The sequence below is a fragment of the Sus scrofa genome, unplaced genomic scaffold, assembly GCF_000003025.6.
Source record: "Sus scrofa isolate TJ Tabasco breed Duroc unplaced genomic scaffold, Sscrofa11.1 Contig2399, whole genome shotgun sequence".
In the NCBI taxonomy this organism is placed as follows: Eukaryota; Metazoa; Chordata; class Mammalia; order Artiodactyla; family Suidae; genus Sus; species Sus scrofa.
The window spans coordinates 8,882-20,172 of NW_018085082.1; the positions used below are offsets into that span (position 1 = coordinate 8,882).

At 55.8% G+C, this 11,291-nt stretch overlaps 1 long non-coding RNA gene across 1 annotated transcript; it reads right to left on the bottom strand.

Moving 5' to 3' along the window:
* Positions 1-1,741: 1,741 nt before the first annotated feature.
* Positions 1,742-3,856, bottom strand: LOC110258567. Its single transcript, XR_002341181.1, has 3 exons — positions 3,816-3,856; positions 3,052-3,076; positions 1,742-1,846 (listed from the first exon to the last, which is right to left on the bottom strand). It is a non-coding gene; the product is annotated as an uncharacterized LOC110258567 (long non-coding RNA).
* Positions 3,857-11,291: the final 7,435 nt, after the last annotated feature.

Consider the following 11,291-nt stretch of genomic DNA (forward strand, 5'->3'; position numbering starts at 1 on the left):
ACATGAGGAATCGAGGTGTTAGCGACCGTCCCCCACTCGGACCCCTACTTAGGGTTGACTGCGGCCACACAGCACCGCCCTGGCTTGTCCTCCGTGTGCTCAGAACTTCCCCGTGCGTGCTCTATGGCCTCAGAAGCATCAATAAAACACTGGCCACAGTGGCAAACCGTGAGATCGTGGGCTGCTGAGGGATGGCGCTTTACACGCACGCCTCCCTTCTAGGAGTCCCTCCGGAGGCCTCAGCCCCAGCGTGACACACCTGAAAGTCCAGCTGCACGGACACCCTTGCGTGCTGGCTCGGGGAGTGAACCCTTGGCTGCTTTCTTCTGTTCACTGCCAGAGGCAGACCTAACTACTGGCTGAATTCAATGAAGCATAAATGGCTCCCTCTGGACAGCGGCTGCCACGCTGTGGACAGCAGCTCTACAGAAACACTGAGGAGACGGGCACCCCTGCCCGTGAGGTTCCTCTCCAAGCACACATAAAGAAACTCATACACCTCAACAGCAACAGCAAAGAAACAAGCCAGGAGTTCCCGTCGGGGCGTCGGGGCGCAGCGGAAACAAATCCGACCAGGAACCACGAGCTTGCGGGGCTGATCCCTGGCCTCGCCGAGGGGTTAAGGATCCAGCGTTGCCGCCAGCTCTGGTGTCGGTCGCAGACACGCTGGAGCAAAGGCCTCCCCCCAGCACTGCCGGTGCGAACGTACACGGTACAACCACTACCGAAGGCACCACGGAGGGGCCTCCCAAAACGGAACGCAGCACAGCATGCGACCAGCAAGCCGAGCGAGCGCCCTGGAAGATACCACGACACACGTATCCAGGAAAGAGACACATGCCCCTTGTGTGTATGGCGGCACCTCACAACAGCCAGGACAGGGACCACCTCATGTCCACAGGCACAGGGATGGATCACGCATGTGGTCCACATACACGAGGGATTCACGACTCAGCCAGAAATCCAAGAGAAACCAATGCATTCAAACCATAGGGCTGGATCGAGACATTCTCATACAAAGGAAGTACGTGACAAAGAGAGAGATCTCACTTAGATGTGGAGTCTAAACCATGGCACAAAGGACCCTGTCCACAAAACCCACGGACACAGAGAACAGACTTGTGGCTTTCGTGAAGGGCACGGACTGGGCGTTTGGGGGGAGTCGATGCCAACTACGGCATTGAGAATGGAGCGACGACGAGGTCCTCCTGCTGCAGCGCACGGGGAACTGGATCCCATCTCCTGAAATCGACCGGGACGGACGATAACAGTCCAAAAGGAACCTGTGTTTATGCACACACACGCCTGGGGAATGTTGCTACACGGCAGAAAATGAAACAACACGGCACCTCAATGAACACAGAGACAAACAGAAAGGACAGTGTCTGACGAGCCACTGAATGGAAAGACAACCCGCAGAAGACGCTATCTGCAAACCTTACATTTGGAACAGGGGCTCATGTCCAGAATCTGTGGGAAACAACGCCAAATCAATTGACCCAAAAGGCAAATAACTCAGGTGTAGGTGAGCGGAAGCCTGGGAGACCGCCTCCGTCCAAGAAGACAACAGACAGCAGCACACACACGGAACGTTTCCCAAAGTCACCCACCACAACGGCAAGGCAAAGCAAAGGCACAACGAGCTATCACCTCCCTCCTCGTAGGACGCGGAGTGTTTTCAAGCGTGAACAGGTCGTCTGGGAAGATGTGACTACCTGGGACTTCTCTACGCTGTGGGGGGAAGGTCAGCTGGCCCAGCCAGGACGGGAAACACTATGGCAGGTCCTCAGGAAAGCTGCCCACGGACCTAGCACGGGACCCCGCAGTCCCACTGCTGCGTGGACATCTAAAGGAAGAACCATCGGTGTCGGGTAAAGAGACCCGCCATCCCAGGATCCCGGCAGCGCCACACACACGAGAGCCCAACAGAAACAGAGCCCCAGTGCCCACGGGCACACAGACTGAGAAAGACAACGGGATGGATACAGCCCACAGAAACCCTACCCACTGCAGCAGTGCACAGAGAACTGGAGGACATTACTGATCGATTCGTCTCGGGGTTTGAGGGCGGCCCCCGCGGCATACGGAAATTCCCAGGAGAGGCGGCAAATCAGAGCTGTAGCCACCGGCCTACACCCCAGCTGCAGCAAAGCTGGATACCAGCCGCGTCTGGGACCTCTGCCGCAGGCAGCTCACCGCAACGCTGGATTCTTCCCCCACTGAGCAAGGCCAAGGGTCGAACCCGCGTCCTCAGAGATACCAGTCGGGTCATGACCACTGAGCCTCGACAGGAACTCGCTGGAGGACAGCATTTCAAGCGAAGCAAGTCAGGCACAGAAGGACAAAGACTCTCTGATGTCATGCGCATCAAGTGTCTGACACACCACTCCTGAGCAGAGGCTGGAAGGGTGGCTGCCCAGAGTGGGCAGGAGGTGCGGGTGGAGCACAGCGTTCACAACACTCCTCGGGACACTCACAGCCTGAAGGGCTCGAGTCCCTGGCACGTGTTTTGAAACAACGGTATCAAAGTCCACACAAGGCAGAGAGGGAAGCGAAAAGGAAAAGAAAGACCAACAGAGGAAGCAATGCCTTTCCCCCAAACCCTTGCTCCCAGCCGGTGCGGGCAGAACGAGGGAATGGACGGTTAGCCTGCGGTCATCGTGAGACTCCTCAATTAGAAGCTGGACAGCTGTGTGGGCTAACACAAACGGCTCCCCACAGCACACACCCACTCACACTGATTGCCAATCACACCAGCAGGCCCTCACACGCACCACCCTCCCCCCCCGCCAGGTCCCCCGACACCTACCCACGCCATACACAAAGAGCCTCCTTTCGTCCAGGGACCCTAGAACCTGGGGTGGCCCTTCTTGGGAAGTCCGTCTCTTTCACCCCATCCTTCACCCTCATTCCCAGGAGGAACCCAGAATCAGGGTGTCTCTGCAACCAAAGGAGCAGGAGAGCCCCCCCACCCGCCTCCCTCGCGGCCCCCCCCCCATTTCCTCAACACCTGGACTTCTCCTCAGCAGAGCCGGGCTCCAGAATACTCACAGATTTCATCGTCCGCCCCGTCCACCTGTGATGAGACAAGAGAAAACACGGTGAGTGTCACAGCATCCTCTGCACTGCGGCCACAGGTCTTCCTGCCGTTGGGACCGCAGGCACGCAGACAGAAGGCAGCGTTGAGTCCGTTTCCCCAAAAGAACACGGCGAAGACCCCTTTGGAAAAGGCGCCAGCTTTTCATGGAAGATCTCCCAAGTCCTCGTACATTTAACAAACTTTCAGGCTTCTTTGGCGTTTCCCATCGTGCACAGGTGGTTAACGACCATAGACCGACCATAGAAGTTGCATGTGGTTCGATCCCTGGCCTTGCTCAGTGGGTGAAGTATCCGGCGCTGCCCTGAGCTGTGTGTAGGTGGCAGACGAGGCTCGGATCCCACGTTGCTGTGGCTCTGGCGTAGGCCGGTGGCTACAGCTCCGATCAGACCCCTAGCCTGGAACCTCATCTCCATGTATTGCCGCGGGAGGGGCCCTAGAAAAGGCAAAAAAAGACAAACAAGACAAAACAACATTCCGGCTTCTTCAAAGACAATATGCTCCCTACTGCACACTGGGAACTGATGCGTCCCTTTTGCAAATGCCCCTGGGAAGGAGCTACTGCTTGGTACCAAACTTGGACTCAAACAGTCCTCCGCACAGCAATCTGCATATATCATCTACAGTGGACTTTCTCAGATTTCCATTTCTGAAAGGAGGTACATCCAAGAAGAAAGGAGGCACCTTTTCCAACTCACATCAAGAAAGGTGAGCTTACCTTGGGGCCAGGCTCGTCTTCCGGCTCAGCCCAGGCGATGGCTAAAGGACTCCTCCTGGCCATTTTTCACGGGGCTGGCCCGCCTCTCCTCCACCTCCACCTCAGGTACTGGGGCCGCCTCGTCCTCATGTCCCCCAGCCCGGGCTTTCCTCAGTCTTCTCACTCCCACCGGCCTCCACAACATCGTCGTCGTGAGTTCCTGGGGGACACACAAGTCACTGTCAGCAAGGCGGATGGTGCTGCTCACGAGGTACTCTGGGCGCCTCACCGACTGGACAGGGGCTGGGAGTCGAGGGCTGGGGCTGGGGGCTGCGGGATGAGGCACGGACGGAGCTCCTCTTGGCCATCCTCCTGGGGAAACGTCTCGAAGGAAGGCATGACAGCACCCTGAAAGACCTGAGAAAGGGAGCCTCTGCCTCTCTGCTAAAGGGAACCTCTCCGTGGCGGATTCCCCAGCTGAAAAATTGGGCCAACACGAGCATGCCGGCTCTGGCTGGCCACCAGAGAGCCCTCCGAGTCCTCCTGCCCATTTTCACCTCCGGCCCCATTCCTCCATCTGCTGAAATGGCAGGAGATCATTTCCGCTTCCCTACTCTTCCCACAGGGTGTCCTGTGTTCACTGTCTCCTCCCCAATGCGTCACCTCTTTTCTCTTCTTAGAACGTAATACTTCTCTTTGGAATACTTTGGCAATAGGAGACTCAGGCAGGGGGAGGGAGAGCAGGCCTTCCCGATGCTACGTACTTTGCACCACTGTCCCTAACAACCTTTCTCAACCTTTCTCGTCGTGACTCACAGGACCTCTGCACCCATGCAGGATGACTGACTCCCCCTTCAGCCCTGCTGCCAGGTCTTAGCCATCTCTCCGTTCCAGCTCTGACAGTCTGCCTAGTCTACTTGCCGCCTATGTGTTGAACTGCACGCTATCTCTGTTGCTGTGCTGCCTGATTTCACCATTTTTTTTTTCTTGTCATCCTTGTCGCTTCCTTAGGGCCACACCCATGGCATATGGAGGTTCCCAGGCTAGGGGTCTCATCGGCGCTGTAGCTGCCGGCTTACGCCAGAGCCACAGCAAGGCAGGATCCCAGCCCCATCTGCCACCTACACCACAGCTCACGGCATCACCGGATCCTTAACCCACTGAGCGAGGAGGCCAGGGATCGAACCCGCAATCTCATGGTTCCAGGTCGGACTCACTTCTTGCCATGCCACGATGGGAACTCGTCACTACTGTTAAACAGTGTTTTATTTTGCATCCCCCATGTGATAACCTATCTAATAGTTTAATTTTGTTTCTGGTGCAACACTGTTCTCTTCGGGTACATATCGCATTTGATCTCTCCCCTGATCTCTTCCTGTCCCTTGGATTGGTTTCACCTTTTGGCTGTTAGGAATAACGCGCTGCTACAAATGAGAGTGTACACGGTCTCTGTGGTAACATCCTGGGGACTCGTAATATTGCGCATGTGTCCAACCTCAACTAACGTCACAGCACAAAAAATGAACCTGAATGTATACGGGGAACTTTTCATTAATTAAAAACTGTATGACCCTTTTGCCGCTCAGTGTACCACGAGTTCCCCATTCAGTGCCGGACGTTGTCACTGGTGGAAATTGGAGGAATGGGTTAGGGGAGCTTTCTGTGATATCTGTTCACCATTTCCTCTTAGTATGATCTTGTTGTTCTAAATCACGTCTAGTATTGTTTTCCAATTGGGAAATGTGGTTCCGTGGAGGGATCTAGTACAACTAGAAACATCAAATATCAGCGAACGTCAAAACGTGAGTGAGGTCACCTTTGCTTTTAACGGAACAAATGTTGAGTTTAAATGATCATTATTTCCATGGTTGTGAATTACAACGAGTTATTCAATTTGCTTTTTGTTGGTTGCTTGCTTGCTGCTTGGCCATTGCCTTTCTAGGCCCGCTTCCCTTGGCACACGGAGGTTCCCAGGACAGGGTCTATCAGAGTTGTAGCCACAGCCTACGCCAGAGCCACTGCAACTCGGGATCGAACCGCATCTGCCGACCTACACCACAGCTCACGGCAACGCCGGATCCTTAACCACTGAGCAGGCCAGAGATCAAACTCGCAACCTCATGGTTCCTAGTCGGATCGTTAACCACTGCGCCACGACAGAACTCCAAGTTAGTTCATTGAATTTCCATCATGCAGTAAAAGAAAGACATGGCTTAGCATGTGTAGAGTTTGTTCGGAAATTTGGAACACTGAATGAACTAGAATCATTGTCCATGCCTGAATGTACTGAGTCAGGTCCCACAGTACCTTCATCTGGCTCAGTGGCAAGGTGCACCCTGTTGGTGTGGCCACCGGGGAATTATTCTAGCCAAGCTCGCAGAGGACAAACTTGTCCTCAGACTTTTTGAAGCGCGATCCTTTGCTCCCAAAGCAACAGTCTGGAAAATACATGACAAAGAGAGAACGAGTGATATACTGATTGCAGAAGACCACAGGGAAATGACCAACAGCTGACTCCCAGGCAAGCCTCAATGCCACAATCCCCACCTGCCCAGCAGAGCTCCAGCATCCAATTCTACTTAGAGAGATCTTGCTCTTTGGGGTGCACTTCCAACCGTACCTCCCCACACAGGGTTTGTGTGAAAATGCCTCTTGGGAGCGGAGACAACCAAGATAATGACCATGCAGAATGGTCTGAGGTCAATCCCACTGACTGATCGCTGACTGATTTTCACCACTCCCAGGGGCATGCTGAAGTTCCCAGCCCAGGGCTGAATCTGCACCACAGCAGGGATCCAACACTGGACCCTTAACCTATAGGACACTAGGGAACTCCTCACATCCCCTGTAGAAGAAAAAAATGCCAGGGAAGGGGACGTAGATCTCTCTGCGCTCACGTCCAGGTCTGGGCATTCAACTCTGGGAACGCCCCTTCCTCAGGACACACCGCCAGGACCACCAGGACAGGGAGGCCAGAAATCCCAAACGTGCAGAGGGAGAGACCTGCCTTCTCACCCGCCACCTGACACTCACAGGGCAAACTTGGTCTCCAGGGTAAGGGCCTAGGAGAGGGTTGCGTCCCACCACACCAGGGCCTCAAGGGCAACAAAGGAAACTAAGTCAACAGCTCTTGTGCACAGGACCCTCAGGGTGCGACCCACAAAGCAAGCTGGCACCATGGCCAGAGACAAGAGCTGGAAGGAGCCTTCGGGAGGGAAAAGCATTCTCCTCTCAAAGGAAGGAGACACGAATCCAAACACAGACACAAAGACCAGGGACCCAAGTCGTCTTCGGCTTAGCAACTTCAGAGGGGAAAACACCACAGCGGAGTTCCGCTCAGTAGGCCACCCACCCCAAGTCCTAGCCCCTTCCGCCCTTCCCGGCAGCAGGTGGAACCCAGTGCTCCCAGGAACCCTCTCCCCTGGATCCAGCTGCGTGCTCTTCCCTACCTGCAGCCTCTCATCCTGGCGGCAGTCGAGTGCGCTCCGCCCACCGAGTCTGTTAGAAACACACCGCGGGGAAGCGAGGCGTGAGAAGGAGTGGCCTCCCGTTTCCCCGGCTTCCCGAGGTGACGGCGGGTCACCAGCATCACCCGGGTTTTCTCCAGGTGCCAGGCCTTCCCTCTGCTCCCAGGGACTGAGGCCCGCCAACACAACGTGAGCACAGATGCCAACATTCGGGCATCTCATACCTGCTCCCCCTCTTAGGAACATAGGCGACGAACATCTTTACACCAATTTCTTTCTCTTTTGGCAATTGCACACTCACCGCCCCCACCCTCCAACAGCAGGCCTAAGTTCCAGTGTCCCGGGGAACCCTCTCCCACTGGCTCCTACCTGAGAGCTGTTCTTACCTCGATCACTTTCTGCGAGGTTGCTGTCAGCGAGGTCGCTCTCACACACACTCTCCAAGCTCCAAGCTGCAGAAACACAGACATGAGGAATCGAGGTGTTAGGACCGTCCCCACTCGGACCCCTACTTAGGGTTGACTGCGGCCACACAGCACCGCCCTGGCTTGTCCTCCGTGTGCTTCAGAACTTCCCCGTGCGTGCTCTATGGCCTCAGAAGCATCAATAAAACACTGGCCACAGTGGCAAACCGTCCGAGGTCGTGGCTGCTGAGGGATGGCGCTTTACACGCACGCCTCCCTTTAGGAGTCCCTCCGGAGGCCTCAGCCCCAGCGTGACACACCTGAAGTCCAGCTGCACGGACACCCTTGCGTGCTGGCTCGGGGAGTGAACCCTTGGCTGCTTTCTTCTGTTCACTGCCAGAGGCAGACCTAACTACTGGCTGAATTCAATGAAGCATAAATGGCTCCCTCTGGACAGCGGCTGCCACGCTGTGGACAGCAGCTCTACAGAAACACTGAGGAGACGGGCACCCTGCCGTGAGGTTCCTCTCCAAAGCACACATAAAGAAAAACTCATAACCTCAACAGCAACAGCAAAGAAAACAAGCCAGGAGTTCCCGTCGGGGCGTCGAGGCGCAGCGGAAACAAATCCGACCAGGAACCACGAGCTGCGGGGCTGATCCCTGGCCTCGCCGAGGGGTTAAGGTCCAGCGTTGCCGCCAGCTCTGGTGTCGGTCGCAGACACGGCTGGAGCAAAGGCCTCCCCCCAGCACTGCCGGTGCGAAACGTACACCGGTACAACACTACGAAGGACCACGGAGGGGCCTCCAAACGGAACGCAGCACAGCATGCGACCCAGCAAAGCGAGCGAGCGCCCTGGAAGATACCACGACACACGTATCCAGGAAAGAGACACATGCCCTGTGTGTGTTATGGCGGCACCACTCACAACAGCCAGGACAGGGACGCCACCTCATGTCCACAGGCACAGGGATGGATCACGACCATGTGGTCACATACACGAGGGAATTCACGACTCAGCCAGAAAATCCAAGAAGAACCAATGCCATTCAAAACCATAGGGCTGGATCGAGACATTCTCATACAAAGCGAAGTACGTGACAAAGAGAGAGATCTCACTTAGATGTGGAGTCTAAACCATGGCACAAAGGACCCTGTCCACAAAACCCACGGACACAGAGAACAGACTTGTGCTTTCGTGAAGGGCACGGACTGGCGTTTGGGGGAGTCGATGCAACTACGGCATTGAGAATGGAGCGACGACGAGGTTCCTCTGCTGCAGCGCACGGGGAACTGGATCCCATCTCCTGAAATCGACCGGGACGACGATAACAGTCCAAAAGGAACCTGTGTTTATGCACACACACGCCTGGGAATGTTGCTACACGGCAGAAAATGAAACAACACGGCCTCAATGAACACAAGAACAACAGAAAGGACAGTGTCTGACGAGCCACTGAATGGAAAACAACCCGCAGAAGACGCTATCTGCAAACCTTACATTTGGAACAGGGCTCATGTCCAGAATCTGTGGGAAACAACGCCAAATCAATTGACCCAAAAGGCAAATAACTCAGGTGTAGGTGAGCGGAGCTGGGAGACCGCCTCCGTCCAAGAGCAACAGACAGCCACACACACGGAACGTTTCCCAAAGTCAACCCCACCAACGGCAAGGCAAAGCAAAGGCACAACGGCTATCACCTCCCTCTCGTAGAAGCGGAGTGTTTCAAGCGGTGAACAGGTCGTCTGGGAAGATGTGACTACCTGGGACTTCTCTACGCTGTGGGCGGGAAGGTCAGCTGGCCCAGCCAGGACAGGAAACACTATGGCAGGTCCTCAGGAAAGCTGCCCACGGACCTAGCATGGGACCCCGCAGTCCACTGCTGCGTGGACATCTAAAGGAAGAACCATCGTGTCGGGTAAAGAGACCCGCCATCCCAGGATCCCGGCAGCGCCACACACACGAGAGCCCAAAGAAACAGAGCCCCATGCCACGGGCACACAGACTGAGAAAGACAACGGGATGGATACAGCCCACAGAAACCCTACCCACTGCAGCAGTGCACAGAGAACTGGAGGACATTACTGATCGATTCGTCTCGGGGTTTGAGGGGCGGCCCCGCGGCATACGGAAATTCCCAGGAGAGGCGGCAAATCAGAGCTGTAGCCACCGGCCTACACCCCAGCTGCAGCAAAGCGGATACCAGCCGCGTCTGGGACCTCTGCCGCAGGCAGCTCACCCAACGCTGGATTCTTCCCCACTGAGCAAGGCAAGGGTCGAACCGCGTCCTCAGAGATACACTCGGGTTCATGACCACTGAGCCTCGACAGGAACTCGCTGGAGGACAGCATTTCAAGCGAAGCAAGTCAGGCACAGAAGGACAAAGACTCTCTGATGTCATGCGCATCAAGTGTCTGACACACCACTCCTGAGCAGAGGCTGGAAGGGTGGCTGCCCAGAGTGGGCAGGAGGTGCGGGTGGAGCACAGCGTTCACAACACTCCTCGGGACACTCACAGCCTGAAGGGGCTCGAGTCCCTGGCACTGTTTGAAACACGGTATCAAAGTCCACACAAGGCAGAGAGGGAAGCGAAAAGGAAAAGAAAGACCAACAGAGGAAGCAATGCCTTTCCCCCAAACCCTTGCTCCAGCCGGTGCGGGCAGAACGAGGGAATGGACGGTTAGCCTGCGGTCATCGTGAGACTCCTCAATTAGAAGCTGGACAGCTGTGTGGTGCTAAGCACAAACGGCTCCCACAGCACACACCACTCACACTGATTGCCAATACACCCAGCAGGCCCTCACACGCACCCCTCCCACCCCCCCGGCCGTGTCCCCCGACACCTACCCACGCATACAAAGAGCCTCCTTTCGTCCAGGGACCCTAGAACTTGGGTGGCCCTTCTTGGAAGTCCGTCTCTTTCACCCATCCTTCACCCTCATTCCAGGAGGAACCCAGAATCAGGGTGTCTCTGCAACCAAAGGAGCAGGAGAGCCCCCCCACCCCGCCTCCCTCGCGGGCCCCCCCCCCATTTCCTCAACACCTGGACTTCTCCTCAGCAGAGCCGGGCTCCAGAATACTCACAGATTTCATCGTCCGCCCGTCCACCTGTGATGAGACAAGAGAAAACACGGTGAGTGTCACAGCATCCTCTGCACTGCGGCCACAGTCTTCCTGCCGTTGGGGACCGCAGGCACGCAGACAGGAAGGCAGCGTTGAGTCCGTTTCCCCAAAAGAACACGGCGAAGACCCCTTTGGAAAAGGCGCCAGCTTTTCATGGAAGATCTCCAAGTCCTCGTACATTTAACAAACATTCAGGCTTCTTTGGGCCTTCCCATCGTGGCACAGTGGTTAACGAATCGGACAAGAACCATGAGGTTGCGGGTTCGATCCCTGGCCTTGCTCAGTGGGTGAAGTATCCGGCGCTGCCCTGAGCTGTGGTGTAGGTGGCAGACGAGGCTCGGATCCCACGTTGCTGTGGCTCTGGCGTAGGCCGGTGGCTACAGCTCCGATCAGACCCCTAGCCTGGGAACCTCATCTCCATATGCCGCGGGAGGGGCCCTAGAAAAGGCAAAAAAAAGACAAACAAGACAAAACAACATTCCGGCTTCTTCAAAGACATATG